Source organism: Calliphora vicina, chromosome 4, assembly GCF_958450345.1.
Source record: "Calliphora vicina chromosome 4, idCalVici1.1, whole genome shotgun sequence".
Lineage (NCBI taxonomy): Eukaryota > Metazoa > Arthropoda > Insecta > Diptera > Calliphoridae > Calliphora > Calliphora vicina.
Genome location: NC_088783.1, coordinates 12,030,771 through 12,052,316, shown reverse-complemented (window position 1 = coordinate 12,052,316; position 21,546 = coordinate 12,030,771). Strand labels below are relative to the sequence as shown.

At 29.8% G+C, this 21,546-nt stretch overlaps 1 protein-coding gene across 2 annotated transcripts in view; it reads left to right on the top strand.

The window, feature by feature from the left end:
* gce (germ cell-expressed bHLH-PAS) overlaps nt 1-21,546 on the top strand; it is a 70,830-nt gene that overhangs the window by 29,334 nt on the left and 19,950 nt on the right. For both annotated transcript variants that reach the window (XM_065506689.1, XM_065506690.1), the window contains exon 2: nt 12,053-12,993. The gene's annotated coding sequence lies outside the window, so the exon portion shown is untranslated. The remainder of the gene's footprint in view (nt 1-12,052; nt 12,994-21,546) is intronic.

Sequence of the window (21,546 nt, the reverse complement as noted above, 5' to 3'; positions counted from 1 at the left end):
GAAGCTTAATAATGAAACACATTTTTGATGACCACCCTTTTGATTACATACATAAGTTTAATGAAAATGTTTTCAGTTTAGAATTTATCAATATTTGGAATATCGATAAAGTTTAAATAAATATCTCTACCAGACCAGACTGATTGAGTAACGAAACAAAAAAACAAACATTGTGTAATGTTTTGTGGCTGGTTGGTTGGTTACAATGTAATTTTAATTATAATTTTCATGTTCAACATTATTTCGGTTGTATTTGATTATTAGTTCATGTTCATGTTCTTTTATGTATAATTAATTCTATAGTATGTATTTTAATGTGGTTTTTTTGTTTGTTTTTGTATGGAAATTCTAAGTAAACAATTTTGAGTATTTGTTTTTGAACTTTCTCCACAATTTAGTACTTTTGTTTTTGAATATACGAATTGTTCAAAAGAAGCTTAATTAAACAAATGTCTGGACTGGTTTTAAAGTTGTTTTATAAATATTTCAGTTTTTTTTTTGTTTTTAAACATTTATTAAAATATTCCTTTGAGTTAAACACAAAAACAAAACAAGAAAACAATACACAAACGAGAACAATTACAAGTTTTGTGAGGACTTGTACGAATTCATAAGTTACACTACGCCACTTGCAAAACATTTTTCAAATTTATAAAATTTAAATATTAAGGGGTTTGAATAAGGTCTTTCGAACTTTGACAGTTGATAGCGATCATATTGTTGAAACTACATTTGTCAAATGCCTTTCAGATAAAGTGTTAACCGGTGTTTCTCAGGTTCATATCTTTTAAACAGTTCGGAATTTTTATTTACTCTCTGAGGCAAAATCGCAAAAAACTTTAAACAATTCGGAAAAAAAATTTTAAAGCTGCCTAAAAGTATGCTTTAGTTTATAATAATTTAACAGTTTATGGCCCAAAACACTTAATTCCTTTAGTTTTTTCTTACTAACTTATATTGGCCTGTTAAGAATCATTCCCAGGAAGTTCATATGTTCTAGAAAGTTGTTTATTGAGATCTTAGCTACATTTTTGTAGTTGATCGTTTCCTTGAATTTTGAACGGTTTGCTACCTATGGACCTGAAAAGAGGAACAAATGTAAAAAAATCGAATTTTTTAAAGTTTTTTGCGATTTTGAGCTAGAAGATGAAATTTTTTTGATGTTATATGTTACTTATGACAAGGGCTACAACTTTCCCCAAGAGTAAATCTAAATTCCAAGATATGAGCCTGAGAAAATTATAACTTTTTTTTTGCATAAATGACACCGAGGCCCCATATATTTCCATGATTTAAAAAATTACACACAGTGTTATTTAATGCAATTTGGAAAATCTTAATATTCAAACTATATTCTATTAAATTTGTGTTAACAAACACTGAATCATTCAAAAGTTAAGTAATTCCACAATGAATGCATTTGAATGAAGCTAATTTGTATCGATATATTTTGATAACTTTAAACATTTAATATTTGCTCATTTGAAATTCTCTTTAACATAATATTTTATATGTAGGGTACAAATGATTTATAGACTATTAAATAAAATAATGACAGGTTTCCTGGAAGTACTTAAAAAATATTAAAAATTACAACAGCTGATGAAAAAAATGATTTAAATAATTTTTTTTTATAAAGTTCCCCAGAATTAAAAACCTAACCAATCAATAAATACAAAAGGTCTTTTCTATTTATGCAATCAAAGGTTATTGTATATTTCCTTTATTTTTATAGTATGTACTGTGGAAATTTATAATAAATCAATAATAAAAACATTAACCTCCAAAAAAAAAAATAAAAAGAAAACATAAGAAATATATAAATAAATGATTACAGGCGATTAAAATGTATTTGAAGAAACAAACATTTCAGTTAAACATTCAATTGAATGCAAACAGAATATTTAAAACATGGAAAAAAATATATTCCTTTTACTTATTTTCTTAGCTTTTTAGTCTTCAAGGTTCGAAATATTGGGTGTATAACTTAAAAATGTGGGGTATCTTTTGAACTTATATGTCATTTTGAAGGGTACATATCTGTCATTTATTCTGTCATAGTTATTGAACATTATAGTTTAAACAACAAAGTTGATTTGCTTCGAAAATTTTGAATTTTGTACCAACAAAGCCTCATATGCGGCAAGTTTTGCTTTACTTCTTTAATTTGAAAAAAAAAGTGCCGCTGAAGCACACACGATTGCTGACCAAAGCTTATGGTGAATGTGTTGAATGGGTTTCCATGTGCGAGAGATGGTTTGTGCTGTTAAGAAGTGGTGATTTTGATACGGAAGACAAATAAAGACCAAGAATTGAAGGCATTACTCCATGAAGATTGTTGTAAAACTCAACAAGAGCTTGCAAAATCATTGGGAGCTAATCAAGCAGCAATTTCAAAACGTTTGCGAGCAGCATGGCGGTTACAGCGTAACTCAATCCGAAAACGAAAATGTTCGAAAATGTGTGCTAAATACATTGTAATTCGAAAAAATTTCCTTTCGAATCGAATCAGGGAGTAACCCTCCTGGGGAAATTGGGTACCATACGAATTGAAGACGAGAGACTATTTTGCATAACCGAAATGATGTTTGTTTGATCGCTATAAAAGAAAATATTTTTTGCACCGAATCATTACTTGCGATGAAAAATGGATCCATTACGAAACCCGAAGCGTAAGAGGTCGTATGTGAAGCCCGGCCAATCAGCCAAATCGACACCACAGCCAAATATCCATCTCGCTAAGGTAATTCTCTGTATTTGGTGGGATCAAAAGGGTCCTATCTATTATGAGCTGCTGAAATCAAACGCAATTGATTCGTTAGAAGCAAGCATTGGCCGAAAAACGCCCAGTATACGCGGTCAGACATAAAACCGTAATATTCCGTCATGACAACACTCGGCCACATGTTGCACTAACTGTTAAAAATTATTTATAATGAAGAGGTTGGGAAGTTTTGCCTCACCCGCCTTTTAGTCCAGCCCTTGTTCGCTCTCTCTGGAATACGCTCCACTTCAAAGAAGAGTATTCAAAATTGGCTCGATTCGTTATTTGCCTCAAGAGATGATCTGTTCATTTTGGCTCGGAAGCCATATGTTGCCAGAAAGATGGGAAAAGGTCATAGCTAACAATGGCCAATACTTTGAATAAATTTATATTTATATTAAAAAATCACACATTTTTTTAGTCATACACCCAATATACATATGTTGTTGTTTGGTAATTCCAATTAAAACACTGAAATTAAAATTGATTTATTATTTATGATATCTTAAAAAAAAGTCCAGTCGACGACTTAGAGAGAAACAATGAGACTTTGCAAGACTCTTCAATAGTTAATTGTTGATCAATCAAAATTAAAACTTGACTTAAACCTGAACAAAAAAAACCGCTTTAAAAAACAAATTGGAAATTGAGTGTTTGGAAACTTTTCCAATTATTTAATTAATAGGTCAAAATTCAAAATATTCATAAGAAATTTGTTTTTTTTTAGAATTTCATTAATATATACATATACATATACTTGTATTTAATTATATTAACAAACAAATAAGAACATAATTAATTAAATTCTGAAAATTTCAAACAAATTTAAAAGTATTTATGTATATGTCATGGTATTAACAAAACAATGGAAACTTAGGTTTAATTTTTATAAAAACTGTCTGCTCTTTTTATTGACTAATTATCAGAGCTGCGAAATAATTAATTCAATTTGAGTTGAATTCATTAAAATATAAATTCAGAATTAAAAAATGTCTGCCATTCATTTCATCTAATTCTATAGCTTTATTCATAGGGTTTTAGTTAAATAGAATTCATTCATCGTTAGATTAATTCATAATGAAATTAAGTGATTCAAACTTTGAAATATTCAATTTTTGTTATTTGAAATCAAATACAAATTGAATTAAAAAATGTTGTATTCATTCAAAAAAATTACTTAAGCCTATAGATTTGAATTGATGAAATTTTGAATCATTGAACATATTTTATTAAGCTATTTTGTAACGTATTTTAACGATTCAATAAGGAATAAATTCTATAAATAATGAATTCTTAAGGCAATGAATTCAATACATTTGGAGTACTAAGAAATTAAGACAAAGAATTAGGTCGTGCTGAATGGTTTAATGGAATAGTTAATACGATATTAATTAATTCTTTCATACTTTTGCTCAGTATTTTGTTGAAAATTCCTTGTTTTTTATTACTGCTTCACAGCGACAATGCATTGAAACAATTAAATAGTGAATCGCATTTTTCGGCCAATGCTAGCTTCAAACGAATAAGTTGCGTTAGTTACAGGTTCTCTGTGATGATCTGGTAAAATTTCAGCAGCTCATAACACAGTACAACATTTATCAGTTCATTGCTTTGGCACTCAATTCTGACAATTGCACATGAAAATAGCCCCAAAAATAAGGGCCCATAATCATAGTCAAACACTAAAGTCGGTTCTTTTTAAAATCAACTTTAAAATAAAAACCAGCTTTTTATTAATTTGCAACCATAGTCAAAATTAAAGTATGTTTTAAATTGAACCGACTTTAACTGGGTGCCACCGCAAATGTAGAAAATGTTTTCATACAATATGCAACAAAAAACAGACAAGTGGCAACGCTGAACAGCTGACATACAAATTAAAAAAAAAACAAAAAACGTAAACAATAAAAGTAACCGGGACATCTAAAGAACGAAAGTTGTTTGTTGTGGAAAAATGGAAAAGATAAGATTAATTAATAATAATTACGATATTTTGGTACTAACTAACTGATAACTGTTCAATAATTGCAAAATCTCTACCAATATCTTGTAACTTAAACATTTTTTACTTTGTGACGAACTTTTTTACTCGGCGAAGAACAGCTGATGCTATTGTTAAACGAGTTAAAAACAACTTCAGCTAGTTTTATATTTAGAGTCGACTTCAGCGTCAGAAGTATACTTTAACTTGTCTATTACTACGTTTATACGTAGCCTATACGCAAATAAAAATTATTTGCAATTAACTAACTCACTGTTTATATGTCACATTAGTTACGGAAAATTCTTGGTTTTATGAGATGCCGAATGGTAAAATGTAATTATTTGGTAGCTCTTTTATTGAATAAAATATGATAAATTTTTTATTGTTTTAAATGTAAAAATTATAGAATCAAAAATTCTTGTCCGTCTTGCAATCCAATTAATTCAAAAACGCAATGAAATATTTAAAAAACGTCTTAATAAACTAAAAGCGTTAAAATATATTGCAATGCTTAATATCTTATTTGCAAATAGTGTCGTTAATCAGGAATTGTGAGTTAGCTATTCGCAAATAAAAAATGAATTCACTGTTTATGCGGCATTTTTTTCTAATTGCAATATTTTTATTTGCGAATAAGCCGTGCGTATAAACGTAGTATATGATAGACCTAAAGTCAACTCTTAATTAAAGTCGAGTTTAATTCTCTTAAAATGTACTTTATTTTTGACTATGATTATGGGCCAAGATCTTCTGCATCATTAGTTTTGTCAAGTTGGCTGTCGTGGAGGTGGATTTTTATCATTTTTCTATATTTTAACATGGTTATATCTCGGTATACCGTACGGAATATCTCTTTTGTGGCTGAAGCAAAGTTGTAGATATTGAATAGTAGAAAAAAAAGTGGAACATACCTATCCAAAAAAAGTGTATCCCGTGCCTTAAAAATCGATAAAATGACAATTTTTTTAATTTTTTTTTTTTACCAATTTTTCACCTTTTTTACTCAATAACAGGATGACAAATCCAATTATGAACCGATCACCATGAAATTAGGTCGTGTGATTTGTGTCTATATGAAAGTTATTTATCATGAATTTTGTATGTATACCATAGTTTTTAAGAGATTTATGCACTTTAAAGTGATTTTCGGAAGCGGGTCTTATATGGGAGCTATGATTAATTACGGACCGATCATAATTGTTTCGCTCATTTTTTAATATGTTCTTAATTATCGAGATTATAATAAATTTGAAAATTATCAAATATTTCCTTTATGATTTACGTATGCTCATTCCTTCCATTTGACTCAGATAATAATTTTTCCAATTTTTACAAACAAATGTGGACTTTTGCTTACCACAAAATAACACAAACGAGACAAAACAGTGTATTTTTACTTATTCTAGGTTTTTACATTAAAATCTCAATTTTCATGGATATGATACATTTGCACACTAAGCTAACGATATTCATTTGGGTTTTCTTCTTTCTTGTAGAGTTTTAAATGTTTCCATGGTTTTGCCAATGCTGAGAAGTATAAGCAACCACATTCCATAAATATATTTTTGTTAAACTTTAATAGAAAACCTAGTTAATTTGAATTTATTTTTTTACTCAATAGTTTTTGAAATAAATCATGATACAATAATTGTAGAAGGTAGAATCACTAGGGAGAATTTTCAATATTTAGCCCTATAACGTCAAACTTTGATTTTGATTTTTTTAATATTTTCTTTTGTTTGACGTTACAAGAATTGTATAATTGAGAATTTATTTTCTACTGGGTGTACCTTATGTTGTTGTATCATGAAAATAAATAAAATAATTAAAATATATTTTATTTAGAGGTTACATCTTTTACGTCAAATATTTGCCATGTGTGATCCCTACATTTAGAAAACTCTATTCAGTTTAGAGTTGTCAAATATTTGACATATTCTAAAAAACGGTTTTCGAATAATTCGAAAAAGCATAATTTTTAAAAACCGGTTTTCGATTTTTTCTATCAAAAACAGGTTCGAATAACCGGTTTTTAGTTTTCTAAAAAAAGTTTCTACTGTGTGTAATACAATTATAGGGAACGGTCAGCAATCTAAAATCCTTAGGAGCGTTATGGTACATATATAAAGTAAGCATAAATAAATTACTTGCAAACAAAAAAACTTAACGGCAATATTTCTTACTTTGAACTTTTAATGGGAACATTAATGGCAACACTAGTCATTGATGATACCGTTAGCAACATGTTTAATGTTATGGCGACAGTCAAATTTCATTAAACAAAAATGTTGAGTGGCTGACATATTCTCATTTATTTTGTTTTTTTTTTTTAAATACATATAATGAACATGTACTGCATAAATGTTAAGGAAACAAATCAATTTAAACAATCAGCTCAAATGTTTCTGTTAATGTTTTAATCTAAGTAAAAAATAAACCGCTACTATAGTTACGAAAGAAATCTTTTTATGTTTATGTTTATAAATATGTCAAGCATTTAAGATTTTTTGCACATTCGGTCAGATTCTGATAAATTAATTATATTTACATATTAATTTTTTTTGGTTTTATTTTGTTTGCGGCTTGGTACTAAATGCACTAATAATACAATACATTAATGTCTGAACTGTTGTATTTGTTTTACTTTATGTTCTTTTTTTTATATTAATTACAGAAAAGAACAAAAAATAAATAAACGAACAACAAACCAAACATTAGCATTAATATGCACAAATATGTTTATCATACATCTGAACATTACAGTGTTGCAGCTATACAAAAGTCCATAATAAGACTAAAACCATAGAGAATTATATATAGAGACGAGACACTACGATTTATCAAACAAAAATAAAACAAATCATTTGTCTGATATGTACAACAACAATATATCATGTATTTTTTTGTTGCAAGAGTTATGTTTTTGAAAATTACGTCTATAACTATGTATAGACAGTTGTTAGATCTTACAATCTTGTCCTTCATTATTTATAGAATTAACTCCTAATGAATCATTCAAATTTTTTTTAACTCGAATCCATGAATGAACCTATTGAATGATTAATATAATTTGTCTTTAATATTAATTTTGTAAATGATTAAAAGCAAAATAAAAAAATTTAATGAAGAAAATAAATACTTATTTATATTTTAATTAAATATTTATTAGATTTAAACTAACAAAAATTGAATCATTCAAAGTTTTGAATGAATTCTGTTATGAATTAATTCCATTATGAATTAATACAACGATAAATGAATTCTATTTAAATAAATACGTTTGAATGAAGCAAAATAATTCGATTTTTTATGAATGGATTTATGGAATGAATGGCTGACATTTTTTAATTCGGAATTAAGATTTTAGTGAATTAAGTAATTAACCTAGAAATTATTAACATTAACATGGAAATGTAATGTTAATAATTTAAAACAAACGCGTGATAAAATATTAAAATAATTAATTGTTTCATTTATTTATATTATCATGAATTAAGAAACGTTCATGCTGTTCAAATTTTTGACCAAATAACTGTGAAGATCTCAATATATAGTGACACACAATATCTTAAGTTATTTGAAGGCTTTGGAAAATGTATTTAAATGGATAATTTAATAAACCACAATCTATTTTATATGGAAAAGTTAGCGATAACATTATAAAGGGTCTTCCAATAGGGACTTTCGAACATTGATAGCGGCCATATTGTTGAAGCTACATCTGTCGAATTGTCAGTCAGTCATTTATTTAGTTTGTTTTGCCAAATCTCCATGGACGGATATAGCGTTCAACAACACGTGCAAATAATAAATTTGTTTTATTAAAATTGTAAAAATTCCGCGCTTAAAAGCGAATCGCCAACAAACAAAATTCTCGTATTTGGAACGATAACAATCCACATGAGATCCAAGAACGTCCAATGCATTCTGAAAAAGTCACTGTTTGGTGTGGATTTTGGGCTAGCGCCTCATCGGTCTTTCTTAAAGAACGACGTTGATATCTAATTGGTCTCAATTAGATGATATGGCCACCAACGACATGAGGATTCAACAGGACATTGCACATTATGCATGACCAATTTGAGGGCATGCGCCGACTAAATTCCACTGCGGCGTCGACTGTCTCCAAAAGTTATTAGTGGCGGCTAAAAGCCGGCTGTCAGCCGACTAAAGAATAATTACTCAAATTGTAAAAAATTTAAAATGTGAAATACCGAAAATTTTGTGAAATTGCTAAGGAACTTTAATCAAAAACGGCGGCTATTTTTAAGCCGCAAAAATTTCCGCGGCGGCGGCTATTAAAATGTGTCGGCGGCTGGGCTCAGCCGGCTTACAGCCGTTCGGTCTACTTCAGCCTGATTTATGCGCCAGAGTTATGGAAAATTGGGCATTTGTACGATATTATATTTCATAAATAATGGTATTTAAAGATAGGAAGCCCTTAATGAAATATCCTTTATTTCTGTACAAAAGTTATCAATAACGATTATCTTTCTGTTTTTGTAGAAAAGATACCGATAATTTTAAATTCATATGGAAAAGTTATCGATAATTTTAAATTACTATAGAATATTTACCGATAACTTTATATTTCTATAAACAATTTTCCGATAACTTTCGATTTCTATAGAAAAGTTATCCGATAACTCTATTTTTATGGGAAATGTTTCGATAACTTTCGATTACTATAGAAATGTCAGCGATAACTTTATATTTTTAAAGAAAAATTATCGATAACTTTATATTTTTAAAGAACATTTTTTCGATAACTTTATATTTCTATAGAAAAGTCATCGATAACTTCCAATTACTATAGAAAATTTCTCGAAAACTTTCTATTTTTATAAACAGTGAAGTGTATAACAAGGATTATTCCTACATTTATGGACTTGAGTGTACAGAACCGTACAATATATTTAATTAGATACATATTAATTTTTGTGTTTTGTTTATTCAACCGGTTTCATGTGGCTGTGTTTAAAAATAATTTATACAATAAAACACAAATAAAAAACACAATATAAGTAATAATACAAAAACATAAAATGTCACATACATACTACATCAACAAAATATGTATATACTGCAATATGTAGAAAAAGTTTTATAAACATTAGGATGGTAACTTTCTAATTTTCAAATTCAAAATTTGTTTTAAATTGCCTCCATACAATTTTGAAGCATTCTAATATGGCAATAACTACAACCGTTAAACTAAGTTGTATATTAGGATTCAAATAAAGGCCTTATTTATCAAAGGTTTATGAAACTAATTGTGTATGGAAATTTTGTGTTATAAACCTTTTATATATTTTAAAATTGATTATGAATAGGAGGATAAAACTATAACTAGAAAATAAGTCTAATTATACTTCCATACAATTTATTTATATAAGCATATACAAATTTCTAAAAGATATAGACAAATCAATTTAAGTTGTTAATTAGAATTTAATTATAATGTTATTAAGCAAACACAAACAAAAAAATACATAAACAAGCTGAAAATGAAGAAACCCACTGTTGTGCGAATGTAAACTTTTTTTTTTAAATTATTAATGACTTTTCGATCGAAGTTTTTTTTACTTTTTTATTTAGGCAATAATTAAACATGTTTTTTATTAAAAATATACATACATATATATTAGGGTGGGTCAGATATTTTGGTCAAGAAACATTGCCGAAAAAATCAAAAATGAATTTCGAGAATTTTTAAAATAACAAAGTTTTGTAACAGAAAACAAATCTTGATCAATATTGCTAAATTTCGATCTGGATAAAATGTATGCTTTGGTCAAGTAGTTAATTGCTGCTTTTCCATAAACATGTTGCTGGCAACATATTTGATATAAACATGTTTCTGGCAACATACATATTTCCTATAAACATAATGCTGGCAACATATTTCCTATAAAATTGTTGCTGGCAACATATTTACAATAAACATGTTGCTGGCAACATATCTAGAATAAACATGTTGCTGGCAACATATTTACAATAAACATGTTGCTGGCAACATATTTACAATAAACATGTTGCTGGCAACATATTTCCTATAAACATGTTGCTGGCAACATATTTCTTAAAAAAAATGTTGCTGGCAACATATTTCCTATAAACATGTTGCTTACAATATATTTCTTATAAACATATAGCTGGCAACAATTTACTATAAACATGTTGCTGGAAACATATTTACTATAAACATGTTGCTGGCAACATATTTACTATAAACATGTTGCTGGCAACATATTTACTATAAACATGTTGCTGGCAACATATTTACTATAAACATGTTGCTGGCAACATATTTACTATAAACATGTTGCTGGCAACATATTTACTATAAACATGTTGCTGGCAACATATTTACTATAAACATGTTGCTGGCAAAATATTTATTATAACCATGTTGCTGGCAACATATTTACTATAACCATGTTGCTGGCAACATATTTACATTAAACATGTTGCTGGCAACATATTTCCTATAAACATATTGCTGGCAACATATTTCCTATAAACATATTGCTGGCAACATATTTACTATAAACATGTTGCTGGCAACATATTTACTATAAACATGTTGCTGGCAACATATTTACAATAAACATGTTGCTGGCAACATATTTACCATAAACATGTTGCTGGCAACATATTTACCATAAACATGTTGCTAGCAACATATTTACCATAAACATGTTGCTGGCAACATATTTACCATAAACATGTTGCTGGCAACATATTTACCATAAACATGTTGTTGGCAACATATTTACCATAAACATGTTGCTGGCAACATATTTACTATAAACATGTTGCTGGCAACATATTTGCCATAAAAATGTGGCTGGCAACATATTTACTATAAACATGTTGCTGGCAACATATTTACCATAAACATGTTACTGGCAACATATTTACAATAAACATGTTGCTGGCAACATATTTACCATAAACATGTTGCTGGCAACATATTTACCATAAACATGTTGCTGGCAACATATTTACCATAAACATGTTGCTGGAAACATAGTTACATGTTGCTGGCAACTATAAACGTTTTTACTTATAAATCTTTTTATAATTTCATAAATAACATATTGAATGTATTATGTATTTAGTTAGGACTTAGATGAATATTTCTCAGTGTTATACGGAATGACGAAACTTTTAAAAAAAGTGTTTATTAAATAAAAATTTGTGATTACAGTGGTATTATTTATAATTATAATCATTATAATTTTGTTAAACAACAAATAAATTTTTAATAATTAATGTGTTTTATAAATTTGTCTGTATAGAAATTTAAAACAAAAGCCAACGAAAACCAGAAGAAGCAAATTATCAAAAAAGCAACAAAAATCAATTAACAATAAAACCAATTGAATGAATACAAACAAATTATACCTACATATATATTTAAAACAAAATTGTGTGCCATACAAATTATAAACAAAACAAAACAGATATACAAATCAATACTACCTCGTTGTAAAACAAATAAAAAAAAAACTTATTAAAAAAAACATAAATAATTAATAACAAACAATGCAACTATTGGTAAAGCACTAAATTAACAATAAATAAATTGTTAATACAACAGTGAAAACAACAGTATAGCAACATTCTTATACAATATTGCAACAACCTGCTGGATAAAATCAACAACAAGTAAAAAAAAATACAACAGCTGCACACATTTTGTGCTGCTGTTTTGAGCACAACAAAAATTTCTTAAATAAATCATATAAATACTTAAAACAATTAAATAAAAACAATAAACAATAACTATAAATAATAACAATAAGTTTAAAGCAAAATCACCTAAACTAAATTGTAAATCAAATTAAATGCAAGAAAAAGAAAACCTGGCAGTGGCGGTGGCGTCAGTTAAAAATATACAATAACAATAATAAATTACATACATACATACATAAATATATGTACTGTATAGTATATATCTTTTTAAAGCCATGACGATTTGTAAACAACATCCAAACATTGTTATCAGTCTACCTACATACAACTTGCCTCCAGTTACATTTTAAGTTACAGTTATTTAGTCGTTAATGGTTTCTTCCGCCATCTTTACTCTCGCTGCTACTTTGCCAACCACGCACCAATCCGCCAAATACTGTAACAAACTACATACCTACCTAACCTATTCTGCTGCTAAAAAACATCAATAAAATAAATCTAAAAATAATTATAGAAAAACAACAGAATTTTCCCAATAATACTGGTAAGTTTTATTTTATTTTTGTCTCATTTAAAATAAAGGGTATTAAAAATTAATTAAGTTTAGCTTAGGGCGTTTTTCATACGTATATTTATGTATATATTATGTACATGTTAGGGGAGTTGGGGCAAGTCATTGTATATTTTTATTTGATATGAATTGGACCCATAACATGTCCTAAAAAACTTGAAAGTCTTATTTGTGTACTCGGGGTCCAGTCTCTTAACCTTCGGCTGTCAAATGTTTTTCCATCACTGCCTGTTAAATCGACAAGTTTAAATGTTTTTATACCCTTCAGCTTCGTGAGAAGGGTATATATAAGTTTGTCATTCCGTTTGTAATTTCTACATTTTTCATTTCCGACCCTATAAAGTATATATATTCTGGATCCTTATAGATAGCGGAGTCGATTAAGCCATGTCCGTCTGTCTGTCTGTCTGTCTGTCTGTCTGTCCGTCTGTCTGTTGAAATCAATTTTCTGAAGGCCCCAGATATCTCCGGGATCCAAATCTTCAACAATTCTGTCAGACATACTTTCGAGAATTTTGCTATTTAAAATCAGCAAAATCCGTCCATAAATAACGGAGATATGAGCAAAAATCCGAGACAACCTCTGAAAATTTCATCAAAAAACACAATGTATTGCATGCTTTGACAAAAAAACAACAAAACGTATGTTTGGATGTGCAAGTTTTGTGTATTTTGTTTTTTTTTGTGTTTTGTTTCTTTTGGCGTTGTTGTTGTTTTTTATACAACTAAACGGTTGTTTGGTTGAGTGTTGGTTTTTTTTTTTACAAAAAAGCAACAAAACGTAGGCTTGGATGTGCAGGCTTTGCGTATTTTGTTTTTTTTTGTGTTTTGTTTCTTTTGGCGTTGTTGTTGTTTTTTATACAATTAAACGTATGTTTGGATGTGTGTTGGTTTCATTGGCTTGCGTATTTTGTTTTTTCTTTTGGTGTTTTGTTTCGTTTGGCATTGTTGTTGTTTTTTGTGTTCTTGATAAATTTAGGATGCTGTACGCTGAAAGTGGGCAATGTACATACATATATACTAATTATAAAAAATAATAATGCATCCACAACAAAGGTGAAGGGTATATAAGATTCGGCATAGCCGAATATAGCACTCTTACTTGTTTTTTAGTAAATTGTTCCAGTTTGTGTCTTGTAATTTCAGAGGAAATTCTGTTACTCGGGCGTTGACACTTTTTTGACACATCCAGAAGAGTAGAATTCGTTACTTCTAGAAGTCACTAAAAAGTATCAGCTTAGTTGTATGACTGAAGTTACACACTTTTTCTTGACAGCGATAAGAAGACGATTTCATCCGCGAAGAATTTAAACAACATGACGTTACGAGACATACATTTCTGCAATAGAAAATGGTGGCAGGTGTAATGTTTTTGGGTGTATGTCTTAAAAATGCGGGATTTACAATAGATGACGTATGTTTTTAATAATTTGTCATATTCTCAAAGTTATTTTTTGCTTTGATGTTTTGCTTTACTTTCTTAATTTAAAAAAAGTTCCGCTAAAGCACACCAATTGCTCACCAAAGCTTATGGGCGTTTCAGAAGTTGTGATTTTGACACAGGCCACAGGCTTGAAGACCAAGAATTAAAGGCATTACTCCATGAAGATTGTTGTAAAACTAAACAAGAGCTTGTAAGCTCATTGTGATTTACTCAAGCAGCAATTAAAAAAAAGCAGCAGAATTCATCCAAAAGCTGGGAAATTGGGTACCATACGAATTGAAGCTGAAATACCTTGAAAGACGCTTTAAAAGAAAACCGAAACGTAAGAGATCGTATGTTAAGCCCTGACAATCAACTGAATCGGCACCAAAGCCAAATATCCATGGTGTTAAGGTATATATTTGGTGGGAGCAAAAGGGTCCTATTTATTATGAGCTGCTGAAATCTGACCAGACCATCACAGGAAAGGTAACTGATTCGTTTGAAGCGAGTATTGACCGAAAAACGCACAGAACATGCGGCCAGAAATGAAACCGTAATATTCCACAATGACAAGGCTCGGCCGCATATTGCAATACCTGTTAAAACTATTTTGAAAAAAGTGGTTGGGAAGTTTTCGGGGTTATCATAGAATCCTATCATTGTCGAAATCGGTTTTGAAAACGACAGCAAAAGTACATTGGTCTCGTGAAATCGAAAATTATCGGTTTTATATTCGATCTAGAATTAAATTCTTTATCGATTAAACAAAAAAATACATTAGATTTCATAAATCAAATGTACCTTTGGCCTCAAAAGATGAGCACTTCTTTTGGCTTCGAATCCGTATGTTGCCAGAAAGATGGGAAATGTAAATGTAGCTAACAATGGCCAATAGTTTAAATAAATTTATATTGTACAAATGTTTCAAAATAAAAGGTAAAAATTTTAAAAAACCGCATTTTTGAGTCATACACAGAATAATTATTATTAATTCCAATATATTCGTAATACTCATACGAGGTGTAGGTCATAGTTTTGCATAGAATTTCCTGAATCTTTTTTCCGCATTCTACAAATACCCAATGAATTACTTAATTATACATTTACAATATTGGCGATTCAAATGAATTTAAAAAAATAAAAATAAAATGCCGCTAAAATATACAAAACTAAATTAAAAAATTCTGACCCATTTAAAATTTAACCCTTTAATATACATTAGAGTACATAAGTATATAAAAAAAATACAATCATCAATTTTCAAGGTCCATTTAATACAACGACAATGTTTTATTTATTTTAAATCGCATTGATAAACAATTCAATTAAGTCCGATCCGGGCCGGCCATACAAATTGTACGCAATTTTTACTCTTACTCGTCTCTACTATTTTTAGTTCGTTTAGTTTCGTACTCTTCGTATAGAGAGCACTCTATTAAAAAACTCCCAGAAAAAAACAAACAAACAAACATCAATAGCAACAACAACTACACACATATTCCTTTTATTGTACACTCTCATACTTGGAATTTAGTTCTATTCTTTTGGGAATAAAACAACAACAACAATAATAATAAATAAACAAAAAAATGGCAAATAGTATTTTTTTTTATTGCGAGACAACAAAGTATCGATAATTTTGTTTGTACACAATCTTTGAGAAATGCTGTCTCTATATTCGCATACATACACACTAGAGTGCTCCAAGATTGTATGGACGAAAAAAACTTTCTAGGTACAGGCCGTCCCCCCCTCTAGAATTGTTCTATGTATTGTAGAAACACGTTGTGTAAAATATTAGGATGATAGGATAACGTTAACTGGTGGCGCAACGACGCTGAAGTTTTGAGGTGCATTTACAAGGGGAAAATATGCAATTTTTTCAGTTTTTGTAAAAATTTTGCCATTAAATAATGACTTTTACAATTTAATTTAAAAGAATCGAAATGTGTACGTAATTGTCGTTATAATAAGATATAAAAGACAAAAATTGGTGAAAAAATGTTAAAGTTATTAAAAAATCGCCAGGCCATTAACGTGTCTCAGGCCACTAGAACAAGAAATTTATGAACAAAATTAACATATTTTGAGAAATATTAAAGTAAAAGCTTATTTTTACTTAAAATATATCCATATTTACTTGTATATGAGTTTTTGTCCTCGTAGGATACCGTTAACCTATTCGCAGGTATGACCAAAAAAATTAAATTTTTTTAACGGCAGTTTCAAAACTCCAATTTCAAATTTTTAAAAATTTTGTTAAACAAATTTCAGAATTTTTTGATCATCACATGGGGATTTATTGACAACATAATAGGGAATAAAAATGTGAAAAAAGTATGTCAATACCTCCTATAGTTTTTCCGTACCTGCGATATAAATTTTGCGATTTTCGAGAAAAACTAATTTTTTGGCCATATTTTGGGGAATGACCAGAATTTCCTTACTTTAATGATTTTTAAGTACAAGCTATTCAGAATAATATAGTCCAGGTAATTTTAAATATAGTCTGAAAGTTTTACTAAAATCGGAAAACTTTAACCCTTAAATCGTGAAGGTCAAAGGTCAATTTTTTCAATATTTGGAATTTCTCATGGAAAGATAGCGAAATATTATATATTTTTGGGCCGATTTTGATGAAACTTAAGAAAAATATAAAATGAAGTCTAGTATTCACAATAACAGTACAAAAATGGAAATTAACCCTTAAGAGTACTTGGGGTCAAAATGAATGTGTTTTTCGTGATTTTAAAAGTTGAGGGTCATTTGGACCCCAAGTGCTATTAAGGGTTAATTTCCATTTTTGTACTGTTATTGTGAATACTAGACTTCATTTTATATTTTTCTTAAGTTTCATCAAAATCGGCCCAAAAATATATAATATTTCGCTATCTTTCCATGAGAAATTCCAAATATTGAAAAAATTTACCTTTGACCTTCACGATTTAAGGGTTAAAGTTTTCCGATTTTAGTAAAACTTTCAGACTATATTTAAAATTACCTGGACTATATTATTCTGAATAGCTTGTACTTAAAAATCATTAAAGTAAGGAAATTCTGGTCATTCCCCAAAATATGGCCAAAAAATTAGTTTTTCTCGAAAATCGCAAAATTTATATCGCAGGTACGGAAAAACTATAGGAGGTATTGACATACTTTTTTCACATTTTTATTCCCTATTATGTTGTCAATAAATCCCCATGTGATGATCAAAAAATTCTGAAATTTGTTTAACAAAATTTGTTTTAAAAATTTGAAATTGGAGTTTTGAAACTGCCGTTAAAAAAATTTAATTTTTTTGGTCATACCTGCGAATAGGTTAACGGTATCCTACGAGGACAAAAACTCATATACAAGTAAATATGGATATATTTTAAGTAAAAATAAGCTTTTACTTTAATATTTCTCAAAATATGTTAATTTTGTTCATAAATTTCTTGTTCTAGTGGCCTGAGACACGTTAATGGCCTGGCGATTTTTTAATAACTTTAACATTTTTTCACCAATTTTTGTCTTTTATATCTTATTATAACGACAATTACGTACACATTTCGATTCTTTTAAATTAAATTGTAAAAGTCATTATTTAATGGCAAAATTTTTACAAAAACTGAAAAAATTGCATATTTTCCCCTTGTAAATGCACCTCAAAACTTCAGCGTCGTTGCGCCACCAGTTAACGTTATCCTATCATCCTAATATTTTACACAATGTGTTTCTACAATACATAGAACAATTCTAGAGGGGGGGATGGTCAAAATTCGCAATTTTATTTTTTTGGAGCACTCTAATACACACATATACTTTGTTGTTTACTTTTTCAATTTCCGAGAGTTAGAGAGTGAATTGAAAATGATTTATTTATTAATACATTGTAAAATGATTTATTGATTGAAACAGCAATTTAAAAGAAATAAATCATATTTGCATTAAAAATTCCATATGGAAATTACCAGCTAGCATTGGCCGTTTGTTAGATGATTGTGTTTAATATACAATTCTTAAAATAATCTTCGAATAAGCATTTTGCGACTGTCTGTATGAATAATTAAAGAAGTATATGGCTAAGCATTTCAAGAGTTCTAAGATAATCCCTACATGAGTCTCACACCATTCTTGGCATGCTTTATTAAACCTATTAGATAATCTCTACACAAATCTCAAACGATTCTCGCTACGATTTGCTGTGTTGTGGAAGAATCTATTTTGCTGTGTGTGGAAGAATCTCACAGAGGAATCAGTTCATGAAACAGTTACATCCATGCAAGTGATCTTCTGTGATTAAAAAATGCGTTTAAAAACGCCCTTCATGAGATTCCCGGTTGACTCTTCCACGATTAAAAAAGCCAGCTGGGTTTTATCATCTGAAAAAGTTCAAGTTAGCCAGATTGTTTTAACTGAAAGGGCAACACTGCTCCTGTCAACAGACATCTGTCAGTTGTCAAAATTTTAACAAGCTGTGCCAATTAGTGTGAGCTTGACATCCATTGATAGCAGATTATCTCGAGGAGAAATTGGAAAAAAGTGAATTTCGTCTGCTCGCAAATAAAGGCTATGCTTGATAAATACGATGGGAACTCTGCACCATCAATTTCAATGGTACAAGCACAGAAGATGCCCAAAATTCTGGACGCCCAGTTGAGATCTCTACAAATGAAACAATCACAATATGGTGTTGGCCGATCGGATACTGAAAGTGCGAGAGATTGTGGAAGCCATAGGCACCTCCCATGGCTCAGTGGTTTCAATTTTGAATGATCACTTGGGTATGAGAAAGCTTTCCGTAAGATGACTGTCGCGTTTGCTCACAATCGGTTGCACAATAGCGTAAAATGAAATAATTTTTTATCCAAAAACCTGTGTTTCATTGTTCACATACTTTTCAGCACTTTATATCGTGCCGCACAGTGGTATGAGAAAAAAAAGAGGGAAATAAATCTGTAAAAATGGAGAAAATCGGGAAATATTTGGAACCGGGGTCATCAAAAAACTGGAGTAGGGTGGGTAAAAATTTTGAAAATTTAATTTTCAAATGCGAATATCTCCTAAGCTTTAAAAGATAATTGATAGCTACGACGAGGTTTTATGTAGAGCTTGACGAGAAGATTCTATATATATACCCGATGTGTCCTATTTTGGGGACCCCTGGTCCCGCTCCTGGTGGACTCATGATATCCAAATTCAAAACTTAAACTCGACTACACTTCCTCTTTGCGCGAGTGATATTTCTTCATTCAAATCGGACTAAGGGTTTAGAAGTTACAGATTTAATTCCCCCTCTCTTTTTTTCTCATACCACTGTGTGCCGGTAAATTTGATGTATGTTGGAAGGTTGCTAATGTAACGTCAATGGTGCCGTTCCATTCACCGTTTTGGCGAAATTTAAGTAGTGGCTCTTGATATTTCTAAGGCGTTCGATAGGGTGTGGCATTGGTGCGCTTTTATCAAAACTTAAAAAAAAAACGATTTATATCGAGCTTTCTCAGAGATCTCACTTGTTATAGATAGAAGCTCATCAAACACGTTCAAGATCAATTCAGGGGTACCGCAAGGCTCCGTCCTTTCTCCTACTCTATTTCTTTCTAAGCGACCTTCTATGTCATATTCATTCAATTATAGACCACGCCTCTCGAAGATTGATACACTTAACCATGATCTTGTGACAATCTCTATAAATATTAAAGTATTAGAAGTCCTTGATGTTCTAATCATGAGTATTCAGTTCAATGTCCTCTGGAAAAAACACATTTTTCAAGTGTCGAAAGAAGCATTTAAGTGCCTTGGTTTTCTAAAACGTAAAGGAAATACTTCACACCACTTATATCCGATTCAAAATGGAATACAACTCTCATGTGTCGGCCGGTGCTTTGAAGTTTACTTTGGAGTTACTCGTCCGCATACAGGAGAGGGCGAAGGTGACTGTATGGTATCCAGCTCTATTGACCGACTGGAACATCGTCGCAATGTGGCTTGTGTGGCTGTTCGTTCTATCGATACTACAATTGTATGTGCTCTGCTGAAATTAGGGAACTTGTTCCCGAAACCCGTCGTTTTTTACGCAACACACGTTTTTCGGCAAGGGCTCTCTTAAATTCGTTGTCGACTGGACAGTGGATTGCACAACACATTACAGGGAAAAATCGTTCTTTAGCCGTACTGTCCGTATGTGGAATAAGCTTCCTCCTGAAATCTTTCCTCTCAATTTTAATATAGGAAAATTCAAATCAAATTTCCACAAACACTACTCCCTCTATTCTCCCTCACATAACCTATTTCCCTAGTTCCAACACAACGCATTGCCTGAGTGCTGGTCCAAGAAGTTCTATTTCGATAGTCTTCACCCCTGGGCCGTTACAAATATTTCCGGAAAATAACGTTTTTTGCCGATTTAATCGATTTTAGCCATTCACTTGTAAAGAATAAACTCTTTAGTAGCTCTGATAATTACAACAAAATGCTCTTCTCTGCTAACATCAAAAAACTTTTTTACACTCACTCAGTTAGACAATATAAATGTATTAAATATTATTACATTTTGATTGTAATTAAAACAAAAGTATTTCATGTTATAATACAAACACCTGCAAATGTTTACAAAAAAAAAAAAAACGAAACCAATTTTTGCAGTACAAATTTGTTTGTCATTATTTACTCTGACAAGTGTTTTGTAAGAGTAAACAATATCAATTAAAATACAACTAAGTATCAAGTGGTTACATCTTTACCATCAAATATTTGCCCTGTCTGAACTGAGCCCTAAATAAATAATTTTAAATATATTGTGCATATACTTACAAATATGCATATGTATATTTTTTTTTGTTGTAATATTTAATTTGTAAATTAATACCATCCATACAAAGAGTAAAGAAAAATTGAAATTAAAAATGAAATGTTATCAATCTCTCAATTTGATTTGTAAATGAATATGAATGAATGTGAAATGTAAAATGTGAATTCGAATGCGATTAAAAATAAAAATATAAATACGAGTACCATATATTATTAAAGTGCGCAATTTTCTATGGCAAACGCTCCTTATACAGACTGACTGACTGTATGTAAATAAATTGAAAAAAAAAAAAACAAAAACTGAAATT